Genomic DNA, 19,711 nt, shown 5'->3' on the forward strand with positions numbered 1-19,711 from the left:
TTCACCGTAGTTTTATCTGGAATTTTTTCAATGTTCTTCCTGCATGAAATAAAAAAAATGATAAAACTGTTCAGAAGATTTAACACTCTCTCCTGTTGTTTTATACAATTTCTCTCCTAGATAACAATAAGAATCAATAAATAAAATTTTAGTGAAAAAAATTTCTTATGCTGAAAATTTTATTTCTTTTAAGCACATTTTTTTATATTTGAAAGTTTTTCAAGTAAATTTTTGAAACACTTAAACTTATGTGGGAAACAAACAGTGAAAAATTCAAAATATAGCCAAAGAAAAGAGTCAAACTTATATTGGCATTATCCGAATCCTTTATAGATTTCAAACGGAAAATTGTGCTTACTAAGAGAAGCTAATAAGATTCGTAGTTGCTCACAAAAGCAATTAGTTCCAAAATCTGCTGAATCTTGTAAGAATCTTTAATGCTTAATCTAATAACGTGAAGGCACCAGGAATGGCAAAAAATTGAAATTACTTTAATTTATTAATGTAGCCTTTATAAGACTTTGAGTTCTGTGAATGATTTTGTATCGGTTATTGATACCGATTTATTGTTTATTAACTTTTAACACTCCGTAGAACAAACAAGCATTCAGGTAAGTATTAATAAAACTTGAAGGAATGGAAAAAAGGTTTATTTAGAATTTAAGCTCTGTCAATTATCAAAACTTTTAAGCGTTACAAAAAAAATTCCAAAAAAGCAAAATTTGCACTAAAGATGTACCAGTTCTAATTATAAATAGTAGGATAAAATTAATCCAAAGGAAACTAAAGTTTAATTATTTTTTCTTCTCGTTAAATTCTAAATTTGTATGATAAAAGGCGTTGTAAGGTGACCTTATACTGATGATAAGAGTTGCTCAGATAAAAATTGTAAGCATTCATTCTAATTAATCTCTCCACAAAAAGAAGTAAAACTGCGATTATATTAAATCACTTGTTCACAGTTGATGGCTTTACTAGCATTACCTTCAAAGTGCATACATTTTTAAATTTTTTTATGCAATTAAAAATTTAATAACCTCTAACAGCAATTTTCATCCAAAAAATCCATCCCGGTATTTTCTTTTGTTTCACCATTGGGTTTGAAGAAAATATTTATATTTCCAAAAACAAAAATGAAAAACTATTTAATAAAAAGTAAATTTAAAAAAAAAGAAAGAATTTGAAAATGTCCTAATTTTTTTAGATAAAAGGCAAGCTTCATAATTATATTCTTACTAATAAAATAGTGTTAATAGTTAAAATAATCTTTTCGTTGTTGAAGTAATTTCTATGAGTAAGTATTTGATTGTGAAATTTATTTTTTTCCGTATTTGATATTTTTTTTGTTCTTGCACAACATTATTTGCGTTGACTGCAAATTTAATTAAATTTGCAGTCAGCATTTATGAATTTACATTGCAGCGTTTAATTAAAACGTATGAAATCTTATAATATTGTGCAAAAAAAGAAAACATCATTAAACCAAATATCATGATGTTAAACACTATTAGAAATTTTATAGAGACTTTATACATAAAATCGTTCAATCTGCTAAGTTGAAATTTTTTTGTACCTATTCTTAAACTTGATTGCATTTCTAATTTAGTACCTTAGTGTGGTTCAAAGTACCGATATTATACCTCGACGATGTACCGATTTTTAAGAGTTTATTTTTTCAAATTCACATTTAATGAACTTATTTATTAAAACTTTAAATAAAAGTTAATACTTAATAATATTCAATAATTCTGAAAAGTTTTAGATACAAATAAATGTTTTTAAAGTCAATAGTTTCCATGTAGTCGACCTTTTCAAGTTCAATAAGTTCTCTTTGCATTTAATTACTTTATTTATGGATATTTAAAACCATAAAAAAAATATTTTTCATTTTTAACGCTAGTTACTTTTTTGTGAGCTTTATCCAATACAAGTGATTTATTCAAGTGAATTTCTTTATTCTCTTAATAGACGAATTTAAAATTCATTTTTCCAGAAACAAAAACGAATGGAAAGATTATTTAATACATTTTTTCAACTACATATATTTATAAAATGTTCTTTGCATAACAAATATTTTAAAAACAATTTTACTTCTGATATTATCTGATGACAAATTCTAGAACAAATGTATCATGAAATGATGTTAAGTTTTCTCTTGTGAATCAGTTTTAAATACGATCATTTGATTTCACATTTTTTACATTAAATTTCATGAAAATTTTCATTTTCAATTATTTATTTATTTTCCGTTAATAAAAAATATATTTATAAAAACATTTCAAGTAACATTTGTTCTAATTTTTATTCATGACCACTAATTTAGAAAGTTTAAACTATTTTAGTAAAAAATACAGTTTAAATTGCGGAGTCTTAGTTACAGCTAATTTGCGTTTGAATATATATATCATAATTTTTTTTTTCAATTTTTTAGTTGTACTTTATAAAATATCTTATTTATGAAAAACTGACCCATAAAATATTAGATTTCCACCGTCAATAAAAAGTTTCAAGATCGAGTCTTCTAAATAGGTTCAATAATATTTTATATTGGGAATGGAATAATAAAAACACGGATAAACTCCCATGAAACGAATTTTATATACTTTGTATAAAATTCTCCCCAACTTTTTATTTTTAATATATAAAGTTCTTCAATCCACCACCAGGGGTCGCTATACACACTTCAAGTATTCTCACTTTTTCCAGGTCTGACTTTTTCCCCAGGAGACGCTTGTGAGGCTGAAAAAGCAAAAACTAGGAATCGCTAACATCTCTTTCATTTATAATCGTTTTCCTTCGCGAGTTTATGGTCTCGCGAGTAAAGAGGACAGCACTACTCCGAAAAACTACTTCCATTCCAAATATCTTTTTGTATATGTATTATAGAGTCTTTTCAACGTGTATTCATTGTTCTTTCTTTTTGTTTTGCCTTTTCATACGCGCTTTGTGATTGAAAGTGTTCTATCCTTTTTCTCTGACGATATGGGAATTTGTTAGTGGGTGCCTTGCTAAGCGTGAATGTCTCACTTTTTCTTTTTCTTTTTGCTCTTCAGTTTGAAAAATATATCCTGAAGGTAGGAAAGAAAAAAAAAGATATATGTATGAATAGTTTTAGAAAATTTGAAGAAAGTGAAGAAATTGTATATAGATTTGATAAAAATGATACTTTAGGAGAGTAAAACTGTAAGATTAATAAAATTGAAATAAAGATGCTTTAGCTGGAAATGTGCCCAATTGTGACGAAGTACATTGCCAAATATCTTTGTCTTTCAATTGGTGCAAAGTTATTTTCAAACAAAAAAAAACTAATATATATAAATATATAAGGCAGTGGTTTGAAGCTACTCTAACCTTAGAACTAAGAACCAACTTATTAAGAACTACTAATTAACGTAAGGGATCACATTTTTCATGTATATATTTTTAAATAGAATAAGTGGTTCAAAATTTCAGAACTGAAAAACAGTGACTAGTTGCTTGAAATTTCTTCTCTTATTTTAACCATATAAGTATGCTTCCATGTGTCTACTAAACAATATTAATAAAATTAAAAATGAAATTTTCTTAAACTATTTAAGCTATTAACTCTTCTTAAATACTTCAAAATAACAAACAATCTTCAGCTAGCCTATATTATTTATTATTTAAATATGCAACTGAAAAATGTGAACTGACAATGACTGTGAAATGTGATGTGACTTTTTACAACTGATAAAAGTGAAAATGAGTTGTGTGTGAAGCAGAATTTTACTCTTCAAGTTCTTATTCGAAAATTTAATCTTTTTACTTAACGCCATTTCTTATAACTTTAAGAAATAAATATGTTTATCTATGAAAACCAGTGAATGAATTGAACAGTGAATGAGTTTGTAATTTCGTATTGTATTTAAACCATAAAAATAAGCTTAGATGTGTCTTAAATTACTAAACAATATTAATAAAATTAAAAGTAAAATTCTCCTATGCTATTTAAATTATTAACTCTCCTTAAATACTTCAAAATAAGAACCAACTATCTTCAGCTAGCCTATATTATTTATTATTGAAATAGTTTGCAAATATTAAGTGTGAAAATGAATTGTATATGAAGCAGACTTTTACTGTTCCAAGTTTATATTCGAAAATTTAATCCTTTTACTTAAACCACCATTTCTTAGAACTTTTAGAAATAAATATGTTTATCTATGAGAAACAGTGAATGAATTGAACTGTGAATAAGTTTGAAATTTTTTATAGTATTTAAACTATAAAAATACACTTAGATATGTCTCAAATTACTAAACAATATTAAACTTTGTTAAATTCTCTTAAATTATCTAAACTATTAACTCCTCTTAAATACTGTAAAGCAGTGTTTACCAAACTTATGAGTTTTGTGTACCCTTTCTAAATTTTTCGTAACGCTGTGTGTCACTAATAAAAAAAATGAATATATTTTTTTAAAAATATACTTTTTTTTCTTTCTATATTTTGTTAATAAGTTTATTGGCATCAGTGAGAAGGATGATATTGCTTTTGCTGTGATAAAAAAAATTGAACAAAAGCTTTAAAAAAAACACATTTAGCTGTTGACACCACTAATTATTAACTGTTAACTCTGCAAAAAATAGCCAATAGAAAAATACGTAATCGTAAATTTTCATGACTAGCTTTGTTTTTAAATAAGTTGCAAGATATTTCGCATAAGAACGCGTACCCCCGCTAAACTGTTCCCGTACCACTGGGGGTACGCGTACCACACTTCGGGAAACACTGCTGTAAAGTAACTTTTAGCTATCTCATATTATTTATCAATAAAATACTTAATGCGACTAAAATATTTGAAAATTAGTTGTATATGAAGCAGTGTTTTACGCTTCCAAGTTTTTATTCGAAAATTTAATCCTTTTCCTTGAAACGCCATTTCTTATAACTTTCAGAAATAAATATGTTTCAAAAACATGGAATTGCCAAAATTCGTGATATTCACCATTGAATACAGTTTTTCTTTTATATTTTCGTACACATAAGAAAATAGTTTGAAAAAAAAAATGATTTATGTGGTGATAAAAAGTAAACATCCTAAATTTCTTAACAGGTCAAAGAACGGAAAAGTACCGGAAATCACGATACTTTTTTTAACAACTTTTTTCTTCGATACAAAAAAAAAGGTCTCGAGACGGTATAAAAAAGTAAGTTCCTATCTACCCCTGGCACCTTCCGCGATTGAGAAGGAGGAAGGAACCTTGAAAAAGGTGACGCACCTAAGAACTTAACCTTCCTCCATCCCCCACTCTTCAAGGTCGCAATCGCTGACGCAACTTTTGAAAGATCTCAACACCATATCTTAGCACAACTAAAAGCCTAAGCAATCCATTTTTTTTATTTTTTATTTGAAAATACAAATTTTTGCTGCTTCCGGGTTTTTCCCTCTACATTTTAGATGAATTTTTCCCATCAAAAACACTTAAACCTTGAAAAGTTCTCTAAAGAACTATTGTTAGGATTCCAGAGACCCCAAGATATGAGTTATTATTCATACTTTTCACTGTTTAAGATCAACATAAGTAGATGTAGAACTTAACATAGTCGCTCTGTGAAATCTTTGAAATATTTATCAAACACCATTGGCAATCACACCTTCAAATGTCAACATTCAGCATACACTAATAAAAATATTCTAAGGAGAACAAACAATAATGGTTACTTATTCTAAAATATCAACAGTGAATGCTGAATTTCTGTATTCAGCATGTTACAGCTAACGTTATTGTAAGAAGAACAAAAACTACTACTAAGTGAATTCCTTCAACATTCAGCATTAGAATATGCTGAATGTTGACATTCACCATGAACTGCGTTAAGATTATGATTTATTAATTATTCAAAATTAGTTTATGCTGAATGTCGACGTTCAGCATGCATAGGCAAGATTCTAAAGAGAACAGTAATTAAATAAAGTTTTATTTGTTCAATATTCAGCACTAGTGTAAGTATAAAGTCGACATTACATGTACACTGACTGAATTATTGGTGCATATGAAAGAGGGAAATAATGACATTCATTAACACAATTTCATTAAATGTTTACTATAGTACATGATTAATGGTGACATTTGCCATACATGTAAGAATTTAAAATATATACCAACCAAATTTTATTCAAAAATCATCGACGGTTGATGGTGAATTTCGATATTTATTTGAGAAAGTAAGCAATAAAGATATTTAACAAATGTATTTATTCCTTGCTTATTCATTAAATTTTATTTAATATTCACTAAATATCGACTTTTGTTACTGCATGTGAAAAATGCATAAATGCAAAAACACAAATTTTATTCAATTTTCCAGATCTTCATTCTACCGAGACTAGCAGATTTAAGTAAAGAATAAAGACAATTAAAAAAGATAAACATTCTGTATCAGGGCATTTTAAATATTCCAATATTTTCTAAACATTCATTGGCTCACTTTGCTGAATATTGACATTTGAGGGACAGGCAAAAAAAAAAAAAATTAACAGACAAATTTTCCAAAAATTTCAGTGTCAGTGCATGCTGGGTGTTGATATTTTATGGTTTAAAGGAGAAAGAAAGATACTTAACAAATAAGTTTTATTCAATATTTATTGTCAGTCACGCTGAATGCCAACATTTGTAGGTTAAATTCTAAATAAAGTTCTTTTAGACACTAATATTATTCAGCAGTTGCCATCAATGAATCACCTGTATAACTGCGAGAGAAAATTTTTGAATTTTATGGACATACATCAAACAAACAAACGAATGTTAAAACAAATATTCGCTAAAAAATTTGTACAAGAAAAAGCTACGCGAATAAAAATTATCTATTAAAAATAATATTCAAATAAGATATGACTCGAACACATCAATAAGTTCATAGTTCATTGATAATTCAAATATTCGCATACTTCATTGCTATGTTCGCTGCAACTTAGAAAAAAAATTTAATAAAAAAAAATTTTTTGAGCGTTATGTAAAACATTGGACTCACCAAAAATAATTAACGATACAAAATTCGCAAAGTAGTTTATATCTCACCTTACATAATTTTTCAATCCATTTTTATACTCTAATTTATTTTATTCAGTAATTATAGTACTTTGTATGATTTTGCGCACAGTGCATTTAAATAGATTATCGTTTATGCGGTGCAAGGTTTTATTACAGTTTAAAAGAACAAAGTTTATGCGTAAAGCTTTTTAGAAAAATTGGGAATCCTGGTTTAAATATATTCAATCAATATAGAACATTTATAAAAAAAATATATCTCATTTTTTAAATGTAAATCTTTATGTAAATTATATTTTAATTAACTAAGCATATTTACAAGTTCATAAGGACCCTAGAAAACAAAATTTAAGGATCGTGCAGTAAGTAATAATCTTTATCAAAGCAGTTTTACAGGTTATTGTTATATTGATTGCTTATACGGTTCAAGGAAATACAGTTAAGGATTAATGATACAAATATTATAAGTAAATTAGAATCAATTCAATTATTCAGTTTATTAGTTTGCATGCAAATTTTATATTCAACACGACATGGCAGAAAATAGTTCATGAATAAAACCTAAGAATAATAGGTCACATTAAAAATTATATACGGTATTATTATCCACTATCAATTATCAAATGTCTGAACACCATGTTTTCATTCATAAGTTACCTTGAAAAGGAAAGATAATTAAAGCCTGTATTTTATAATCGATGATCATTAAATAACTTTAATAAATGATATAACTTTTATAAATAAAATCAAAGTTCGTTTTTTAAGTTTGTAAGCTTTACTTAAATGATTTACATAAATATATTGTGAACTATTATCCTATTTATATTAGGAATTTTATACATACTATATAGAAAAAATTTGGTGTTGAAAATCTAGCCAATTATTTTTTACCAAAGAATTATTTTCAAAAAATAAATAAATGAAGAAATATTTCTAAAAAGAATTATGTATTGTTAAGTTGATAATATCGAATATAATTGATTTTTTTGTTATATTTTCTTAATGACAGATGATCTTTATAGCGGTATTTTGATAAAAACTCTTATTTCTAAATAAAAATAAGTCTTAATTATCTTTAAAAGCCCACATCACTATTTATAAAAGTTAATTTCAAATTAAAACTATTTTTAAAAGAAAGTACGCAATCAAAATTTCCAAGCAAAAAAAAATTGCTTCATCTAAATTATTCATAAAAAAAAAAGTTTTAAAACTGAACTTAACTAATCTTGAATTCGTTTCCCTCATTTTTGAGACAGATTTAAATTCGGATACAGCTAAGTAAATTATTATTATTATTTTTTAAATTAATTTGTTTAATAAACAATTATGAAACGAATGTTAACTTAATATGAAATAACGACATCTAGGTTTTACGTTTCTTGATATATTATATAATGAAAACATTTATAAAATATTCGGATATATAATTATCCAGAAAAAATGTATTTGCTTCACTACATTGGCAATAGAGGGCACTGCTTTGAAACTGTTATATTGTTATAAATATATAGCAATGAGGAGAAAAATTGCTTTTTCTTTTGGAGAATTTTAAATATTACGATTAATTTTCTTTTTTTAACTTTACAATAAAATAAAGATAAAATACAAACATTTTAATATACAACTAAGAATGGTTTTTCTTACATATAAATTTGCTAATAATGCTAGTTTTGTTCTCAATACTAATTCTACGTCTTAGCATTCTTAGAAAAGTAATAAAGTGATTTAAATGGAACAAAAAATTAAAATTTAACCAATTTGATTAAGAAACAGTTTAATGAATTTATTGGCGAGACATAAAATTAAACATATCAAATAATTTTTTTCGTTCATCTATAATGACCGTTTACCTGAATGGTATTTTTAAAGAAAGCGATTTGTTTTATTTCGATCTTAAAAAAAGCATACTTCTTATATACAAATTAGTGTGTCTTGCGAATTAGATTATGAAATTAAGCGTGAAATTGGATTTTCATGTAATCAATGATACAAATCTAACCATTTTTTTGTTCATCTGTAATGACCGTTTACTTAAATGGCAATTTGAGAGGAAGTAATTTGTTTCCTTACGATCTTTATAGTTAAAAGTGCGCACTTCCCTTATCTTAGTGGCTAAAAGGGCACAGTTCTTATATGCAAATTAATTATCATATCTTACGAATTAAAATATAAAATCAGACGTGAAATCGAATTTTCCCTTTAACTAATTATGCAAATCAGAGCAATTTTTCGCTCATCTATAACCACCGTTTACCTGAATGGTAATTTGAAAGAAAGCAATTTGTTTAACTCCTCTCAGTGGTAAGACAGCGCACTTTTCATATACAAATTAATTAGTGTATCGTGCGAATTAAACTATAAAATTAGATGGAAAATTGAAAATTCACTTTAACCAATTATGCATATCAAAGCATTTTTTTCGTTCATCTGTAATGACCGTTTACTTGAATGGCAAGTTGAAAGAAATTGAAAGAATTTATTTTACTCGTATCGTATTAGTTAAAAGTTCACACTTCTATGTACAAATTAATGAACGTATCTAACAAATTAAATTCTAAAATTAGACGTGAAATTGGACTTTCTCTGTAGTGAAATACAAAACAAACATATACAAATCAAAAAGAAATTTTGTTCCTCTATAATGACAGTTTACTTGAAACGCAATTTGAAAGAAAGCAATTTATTTTACATTTTAAACAATATTTATGGTGAAATTGAATAAGGATAAAGAATTTTAATTGTAAAGTACATAAAAATCCAATTTTAATACATAAAATTCCAATGTCAGGAAATGATTTTGAAAGACATTGAGTTCAGATTTTTTTTAAAAAAATAACTGATCATTTGAAATGAAAAATACGATACCACTAAGTAGAACTTTGTTTCTCAGGAACAATGGTTAAATAATAATTTATTTAATTGTTATTTTATCATATTCAAACAAAGCAGTCAAATAACCATAAATAAGATGGTATACAAACTGCTAACTTTGTGAAAAACCCTTTTTTTAAAACTACTTTCACCTAATACGGTTAAACAACCAGAATTTTACGGCACAAACTAGGTCCACCTAATGAAGCTCCCTATATTTTGGGGAGCAAAATTCTGAATCCGTCGAAAAAGGGTATGCTTATTCAGAGAAAGGTACGGAACCCGTTATCCGGAAATCAGAAAACCGGAAAACCAAAAAACCGGAACGAAATTCGATAAATTTTCCGCCATTTTTTTAAAAAAAAATTTTTTTTTTCTTCATAAGATTTTAGGATTTTTCTTTCTTTTTGAAAAGATGTTTACCTTGCCATCATTTTGGAAATAATCATTAGTGTATTGCTTCGTTTTTTCTTCTTTTTAAGATTATTTCCAAATATAATTTTTTTAAGTTGGGTTTAACAATAAAAAAAAACGGCTTTTTGTAGCGATTCAGAAAACCAGAAAAATCAGTTATCCGGAATAGCGATGATCCCGATCGTTCCAGATCAGAGATCCAGACCAAGATCAGATCATAAGAACGAAAATAATTCAAGGTGGTACGTTTTTAATTTTGCGCACTGTACATTTACTTTGCGATATTTATGTGTATGTCTATTGCAGGAAAAGAAGTCTGGCAACCAAAATTTTTCCTAATCTCATGTTTGCAATGTGATCTAATTGTTTGAGGTGAGTTTCAAATTTTTTTAACTTGTTTAGAATGTAATAAATGATTTCTACAGTGTAAGCGAATAAATATGCAAATAAATTAAGTATGCGATTATTTTCTACTAAATTAATGAACATTAAAATATATTTAGTAATGGAAAATTTAGGAAATTTAGTAGAGGAAATTCAAGAATAATTTTTTTTTAATGTGTTAGTGTTAGTTACGACACTGAATTAATAATGAATACAGTCGAATATCGAATATAATCGACGATGAAATAAATGAAGTCTTGAACTAATTAAGTTATTTTAAGAATGGAATGTCGAATGAAAACTAACTAATCGTTTGAGAAGGTACATACTGAGCGAATTTATAACGTGATGAGTAAATAAATGTTTAACGAAAAGTGTTTCTATCCCTCAATATTTTATGGCTTGTGTAAATGATCATAGTAATTATTTGATAACAGAAGCAAAGACTTAATGACTGCAGTAATAAATGAGTTAATTGATAATATACTAATAGTTGAATCAATAAATAATAAAAATTATTGATTGATATTAAGAATTGGTGAGAAAATTAATTAAGGATTTTTGAATGATAATAAGAAATTACAATTGTTTATAAATGATTAATGAATTAAGAATTAAGTTGTTGACAGACGAGACAAGCAATATTTGAGTTTTTTCAAAGCTTTTTCTTTTGCTTTTAATTAAGAAGTACAAGAGTTTTGTGAACAAAAATCAGTCTTATAGTACAAGTGATTTACAACTCTATAAATATTAGATGATATACTAAATAATATTTTGTTTATATATTTATTTTTATTAATATATTTTTTACATTAATAATATGTAAATATTTCACAATGAAGTGAAAAAAAGGTGAATATACTATTAAATTTGTCGGTGGGCGCGCGACCCATGATAAACGATCCACTTTTTTTTTGGAGGGTCAACGACTTTGGAGAAGGGTGTAGCAAAAGGAAATGTTGTAGCACACTACTCTTATAAATATCGGTGAAAAAGTCCTCTTGTAGTTTTTCTTTTCTGACACCTATTTTTTGCAACAGCCTTTTTTTTATACCTTTTATTCTTCCTTCCCCCCATATAGATCTTTCCTTCATCCTATATAGCATTTTCGAACATCGGGCCAAGTATGAATGAAAAAATATCTAAAAAAGAGCTCCTCCAAAAAAAAACTAAGCGTGTGTCAGAGGTGGGAAGAGGATCTATAAAGAAAGAAGCGAGGTGAGAGTCCATATAAAAGGAAAAAAAATTGGTAGGCGCACGCCAAGGAAAGAAAATGTGGATAACTTAAACAGTTTTCGATATGAAGTAACTCGGAGTTTTTGTTTCTAAAAACTTTTTTAAAACATCGTTTGAGGATACATTTTTACTAAAATTTATACTTGATACAATGGTTGTAAAATATACTGATCTTGAGAACTTTAATACTGAACTGAAGGAACAAATTAAATGCTTTTGAAATTACAAAAAAAGAAATAATAATTTTACTACATGAATATTACTTTCAAAAAGCAATTTCTTTTCTTGGTAAATAACTGCAAGTAAATTTTATAATCCAATTCAATATTATAATTTTTTGTCCTTTTCTAAGAGGAATGTACTGAAGATAGCTGATAATGAGTACAATAAAATGATAAAATGAAAATGATAAAATGAGTGAGTACAATAAAATGATAAAATGAAAATGATAAAATGAATGAGTACAATAAAATGATAAAATGAATGAGTACAATAAAATGATAAAATGAATGAGTACGATGAAAATGATAAAACTATTGTAGCAGAACTGTAATGCTGATGCTGGAAGTTATCAGCAATACTGGTTTTTGTGTTCGGAAAAATTCTCTTACATTAATACAAAACTTCACTTTAACCTTGAAAAAATGTTTGCACTAATACTAATATTAATAACTTTTGGAACCTATGCTATAAATTGCAGATAAGAAATTCTGAACTATTCTGACAACTACTCGTTCAGATACTAAAGTTGTTTCTTTATCTTTAAATTTCGATAAAGATGATACTTAATTTTAAAATTTGAGAAAATATTAAGTTACATGTAAAACAGTTAATAATAATTAGCAGTAATAAAAAATAAAAATTGTTAAAATTGATTAATGAACGTCAGTTAAAAAAAACGTGAAAAGTTACTAAGAGTAGTTTCAAGTTTTGACTTTAAATATCAAAATTTTTTCATTTAAATTTTGATTTGTTTAAATTAAAATGCATAGTTAATAAAATGTCCAAATGATCTAGCAAATGTGAAACACTTAGAAATTTCTAAAAAATTTTATTGTTTAAAAATTCTTATTTTTTAGTGGAAAATGCAAAATTTTTTTAGAAAGTTCTAAAATACTTAAAAATAATTAATTTCTAAAATACTAGTTACACATTACGCAAAACAACCATATGACTCCATGATTTATTTTTGACCTTATACTAAGATTTTTGTGCGAAAAACGAAGTTATATTCAAGGTTAGATGATCAAACTTAAAATATGTTAAGCAATACTTCAAAAAATGGGTTTAATACTCTAACAGTGTAGCCATATAAACCTTGATTTTTCTGAATTTTAATGAATCCTTTAAACATTTCACACGAAGCAATATTTTTTATACTCAGTTCAACAAAGTAAGTTCTAACAAAAGAAGTCATTACTTATTATTTTTTAATACTTAATTCAGCAATTATTCAAGAAAAGTTTCAGAAATTATAAAATTTTGAATTCTTTTCAACAATGTAATCTCAATGACAAAATACAAAATTTTAAAAAGATTGGTTAAATAATCTCCGAGAAATAAAATTTCATTAACGCGTTATTTTTAATTTTCAAAAAAATTTTTAAAAAAAAACTTTTACTTTTTTAAATTTTAATTCTCCATGACTATCTCTTAGGTTTTGATTAAATTTAAGATTGAAAAATGAAAAATTAGAGGAAATAAAATAATTGTCAAGATTTTATACCTTCAAACGTTTTTCGAAAATTATAACATTAAATAATAAAAATGAATCGAAGATTATATAAATAATTTTTACTGTTAAGTTAATTGTTGCTATTGTTTAAAAATCATATAGTAAAATTTATCTTAAAAGCTTCCTTTATTTTGTATAGTGTGGTATTCATAGCTAGAGTGTTCACACACTGATTCCTGAACTTGTCATAAATTTTATAGAAAAATTCAAGTATTTGGGAGCATATAAGTTCGATATTATACATTTCTGTCCATGACATAAATTACTTCAAACTTGTAACAATACATATTCGTGAATAAATTCCTATACATTTTATAATACAATTACAAGTATTAAACAAAATGTTTAAAGAATAATCAAATTTTATGTGAGATGTTTTTAAAAATGAGTTGCTACATTTTCTTTTGTAGTTTAAAGGAATTTTTTTAACAGTGTTTGGGAAATTGTTCATTTAAAAGATTTTTTAATCCATTTTGTCATGTGCTAAATAGGAATTTTATAATATTAATCCATAATGTGGTGCATTATCTTTTGTATTAATCTTTTGTATTAATCCATAATGTGGTGCATTTATTTATGATCATCCGCATGTGCGAAATGCACATTCATAACTTTCTCGTGAGTTTTCTTCTAAAAAGTGGAAAGAAAAGAAATAATGCATTATTTAAAAATTCAAACTATTTTTCTTTCGTTTGAAAGAAGAAAAATTCAAACTATTTTCTTCTCGTTTGAAAAAAAAACTGGCATTGCTCTTTTGTAGTTGCAAATATGATGGCAGCTTCTGCATTTGAATTTTCATATAAATAAAATTGAGTATGGCTCAGCATCTAACAAAGACACTTAGAATGCAACAAAATTTCTTAATGTTTGCTTTTAAGTATTTTATTTTAAGAATAAGAAAATTCACATATTTTATCTTTACGATGCATCGAGTTGGTTTTCGAATAAACCCTTTATGGACATCGCTAAGAAAAGAATGTTTGGGATCATGACGAAACAATATAATGGAAGAATATAAGGAGCTGAAAAATACATTGATGTGCTCAATGAGCAAAGTAAGATAAGATCTTAGCATCTTTTGGTCGAATAAACGGATTTTCACTCACTAGGAATCAATCTAAATGGCTTGAAAATACAAAATGTAGACTATATTTTAAGTTTCAAAATCAGACTACGAACACAATTTCTTTGAATAAAAACACCTTTTTCAATGGTATTGGATTTAAAACACATATAATAGAAGGGGGTAGCTGGATCCATGCTTTTGACTTCACTTTTGTCTAATTCGGACCATATTTTTATTATTGGAGTTACACCCTCTATATATTTTTAAGGTCAAAAATTCGAAATCGCAGAAAAATGGTATTACTTAGAAAAAATATGTGTCTAATTTGGTAAATTGAAATATAATCAGAATTAGGTCCACAAAATCCGATTATTAGATCAAAAGTTATTAAAATGTTCGTTTTTTTTCTCACCTTGTGCAAAAGGTAATTTTGAAAGAAAAAAAACTCGGTACCTTGTGATAGCTAGTTATATTCTTTTCTAGGATGCTTTCGTCGCGTCACAATGCAGGATATTCTGAGCAACAGCAAACAGAAAACATTTTTTAAATGTTCATTTCTTAACATTGATGTCCTCAATGCGTCTATTCGTACTAAATCAATGTTCCACCTCCCCGAACCGTTTTCGTGCCAGAAACGCTGGCTTTAAAGATTTCCACTAGATGCCGCTCTAAGCGGTCTCATCTATATGAAAGTAGATAGTTTATTACATCTAGAAACTCCTTTTGCAGCTTTAATGACAGCTGTTCAAAAGGCAAGATAGTTCGAACTGAAGTTAGCACTTTATGAAGTAATAATTAGATTAGGAATATTGTCATTCAGAATAAAGTATCTAATTTAAAATGTTTCTGACAAAATTCTACGATTATTTTATTTTCAACTATTTGAAACAAACATTAAACAAAATTTATTTGAAAGCTTTTAGTGGAAGGAGAAGTATGAATTTATTGAGTAACAATAATTTATACTTAAAAGTTGATACGGGTAACTTCTGATCAGATACGTTCTTCTAACAAAATTTAACAATCATATCATTTATAACTATAGAAAAAAAAAGAGAATGTTTTTTTCTTACAAAATAAAAGAAAATCACTTTTAAATTGTTTATGATTAAATGATTTCTTATATAGAGAGGCAATGGAGAAAAGTTAAGAATCTATGAAGGTAAATTCCAATAAAAATCTGTAAAAATTTTAAGATAATATACACTTATTAAGATAATATACTCGTATAATATACTCCAATGAGATAACATACTCTTATTAAGATAATATACTCTTATAATATACTCCTATCTCTAAAATAAGAAGAAAATCATTACTTTAAAATCGTTTATTGGATGAGAGCTTAAATTTTTGACAAAAAATAGAACTGAGGTAAGTACAATATTAGATATAAATCAAAATGTTTTTAAAGAACCATTTTTCAACGAAATGAAATAGATCAAATTATTTTATTCTCACAGTGTAAAAACTCCAGTTTATGTTTACAAATGTATGTTTACGAATTCTCATGTTTGTCGTCTCATAATCAAATTTTCGCTTTTAAATTTTTATATTAATATATTATATAAAAAAAAATTTCCTATTATTTTTATATTTAAATTCGTCACAAGCATTCAACATGTTTTTATATTCTAAATTACATTCAAGATTATTGTACGTTGGTGTTGTCAGACACTTGGCAAGGTGAAAAGAGTATAGAAAAAGATAGAATATTTAAGAACAATACATGAGACAGGATAAAAATGAATAATGTATTAAAAGTAATTTTCTTCAACTAACAGAAATTTAAAACATTTTGTAGAAATAATTGCTAGTTGACAAAGATAGAAAAACTATCCGCGTTCTAACGAACAATATTAGGTAAAAATAAAATAACGAAAGACAAATAAATGGGATATGAATAGTAAGATGATGGTGTGTTGATATTTAAAATAAATTAAATTAAATCAAAATTGCAATTTTCATCAATTTTGAATATTTCAAGCATAATCATAACCTAAGTTCTTTTTAGGAATTTCGGTTTAAAATTCCCATAGAGAAATAAAATATTCGAAGCCTGTCTAAATTCCCTAAGAAACTGTCAATAAAATAATCTTTCTTCTTCACCCGAAATTAATCATTATGTATTTCATTTCTGTTTCATGTAGGATAAGCATTTCTATCAAAGAAAGGGAATAAGTGCATAACATTAATTAAATAAATGAAATATTATTCAAAAAAGCATTATCTTAAGATGTGAAATTGCTATTTTCAACTCGAGAGAACTTATCAAACATAATCCTTACCAGAGCTATTTTCAGAAATTTTGGTTAAAAAAACACTTTCAAAATATTTTTACCCTGTAAAATTCCCCTGAGGAAACAATCAGCAAAATATATATCTCTTGTTGCTCAAAACTTCCACATTCCGTATTTCATTTTAGTTAGTTTCCTATAGGAAAACAATCTCTATCAAGAGAAGAGAACAAGTACATAAAAAGTAAATAACAAGTAAATGAAATATGACACGTTCAAAAATTCTTTTATTTTTAAGATAGAAAACTACTATTTTAATCTAGACAGAATTAACATAATCCTTACCCGAAGTTCTTTTTAGAAATTCAAAAACAAAAATAAAATATTCAAATAATCATGATTATGTGCTCCAAGAAACCAAGAAAGGGTCAGTAAAATAAATTTTCTTTGCTATACATATATATATATTGCTATACATTAGCAATATATATATATGTATAGATATATATATATTGCTATACATTATATTACATTGCATATACATTCTATATATATATATATATATACATTGAATATATATATATAATACATTGGATTCTATTGCTATTTAATTTGTTTTTTTTATCTAGGTGTCAGCACAATATAAATTTTGAGCTGATTTGGAATTTATAAGGAAATTCTTCTTCACCTATACTAACTGTAACTGTTTTCATGTGCTTTGGGGGCGGTTTTTTGATGTCTTTTAAATGTTTTGTATATTTGTTTCAGTAAAGGTGATTTTATTACAAAGTTTTTCATGAATGTTATTATGGTAGATATTTATTTAATGTGGTAATTATTATTATTATTATTATTCTTTATGCTTGAATTTTCATTAGGGGCCTCGGGGCACTGTTAGTTTTGGCTTTGCCACTAACAACAGAAAGGCTCCTGTGTGTTTACAGACAGTGTGTCCCCTGATGAAGTGCTGCTCTGTAAACACACAACTTTATTTATTTAATTTTCTTTTAATTATATTTATATATTTTTTTGAGTAAATTTATATTATTACTTGTTTATAAGATTTGAATTTGGTTTTAGCTGCCTTGTGCGCTGTTCCAATTTGAATTTGAATTAATGTTGTTATGTTTATTTTGGTTACCTCCTGTTTTATTTATTTCAATTAAGATTTGAATTTATGTTTGGATTGCATATACATTATTATATTACATATATACATTGTACTATATATGCTATACATATATATATATTGCTATACATATTGCTATACATATATATATATATATATATATATATATATATATATATATATATATATATATATATATGTATATATATATACATTTCCTAGGCATTCTATAGTAGGCCATGTTAGTAAAGGTGATGAAATGGATATTTTGTGCAATATTTGTTTCTAAACTAAGAATAATTGTGACATAAATGTGAATTTTTTATGTGAACATTTTGTTTCCCATAATTATGTACATAATTATGTAATAAAGACATAAATTATGTTTTGTACAATTTTAATCTTTCTTTACGCATTTTGAAAAAATTTTTGTTAATGGCACATGTTATTTTTTCGGAATAACATTTTTATTTTTGAGAAAAGAACATTATTTACATAATAACCTAATCAGTATGTTTTTTTCCATACTTTGCCTAAATAGCATTTGTCATTCTATAGAATGCCTAGGTATTTTATACAATACCTAGGGAAAGTATGTAATACTTCTCACATTTCGTACTTTGTCTAAAAACAACCGGCATTATATACAATGCCGGTAATATATATATATATATATATATATATATATATATATATATATATATATATATATATATATATATATATATATATTTATATATATATAATATATATATATATATATATATATATATATATATATATATATATATATATATATATATATATATATATATATATATATATATATATATATATATATATATATATATATATATGTATATGTATATATATATATATGTATATATATATATATATATATATATATATATATATATATATATATATATATATATATATATATATATATATATATATATATATATATATATATATATATATATATATATATATATATATATATATATATATATATATATATATATATATATATATATATATATATATATATATACCAGCTACATTATCCAAAAATGGACGGTTCGGGGGGAGGGTAAACGAAATCTTAGGAAAGATTTTTTTTCATTTATGTTTTAATAAAAAACTTAGGAATCAAATACGTATAAATTGAAGTACAAAAAAAGTACTTAACAAATTACTTGAATATGAAACATTCGGAAAAAGCCTTCTAAAATAAAAAATTATTATTTTAGTCTTGATCGAATTTCCCAAACACAGTCCTTATCAATATTCTTTATAGAAATTCCAGCTTAAAAAAATACATAAATAAAATGTTCGAATCCTGTTTAAATCCCCCAAGAAACCGTCAGTAAAATAAATTTTCCTTGTTACCCAAAAGTTTCTCATTCCGTATTTCATTTCATCTTCCTATAGGATAACAATCTCTATCAAGGGAAGAGGATAAGTAAAAAAAAAAATAAATAAATACAAAATTGTGTCTAGTGCACCATGCAAAAACGGACGGTTGGTGGGTGGGGTAGTGGAGATCTTAAGATTGACAGCTTCTTTTCCATTCTATTTACAATACAGAAAAACGCAATTTTCTCGATCCTACATGCTTACGCG

General features: G+C 25.7%; 1 long non-coding RNA gene across 1 annotated transcript in view; it reads left to right on the forward strand.

Annotated features, from left to right (window-relative positions):
• Window positions 1-19,711, forward strand: part of LOC107453389 (uncharacterized) — a 212,756-nt gene that overhangs the window by 124,829 nt on the left and 68,216 nt on the right. The window contains exon 5 of the long non-coding RNA XR_001585319.4: window positions 10,605-10,670. This is a non-coding gene — a long non-coding RNA (uncharacterized LOC107453389). The remainder of the gene's footprint in view (window positions 1-10,604; window positions 10,671-19,711) is intronic.

This window comes from Parasteatoda tepidariorum, chromosome 1 (assembly GCF_982258835.1).
Source record: "Parasteatoda tepidariorum strain Cologne lab strain chromosome 1, Ptep-v5.0, whole genome shotgun sequence".
Taxonomy (NCBI): Eukaryota; Metazoa; Arthropoda; class Arachnida; order Araneae; family Theridiidae; genus Parasteatoda; species Parasteatoda tepidariorum.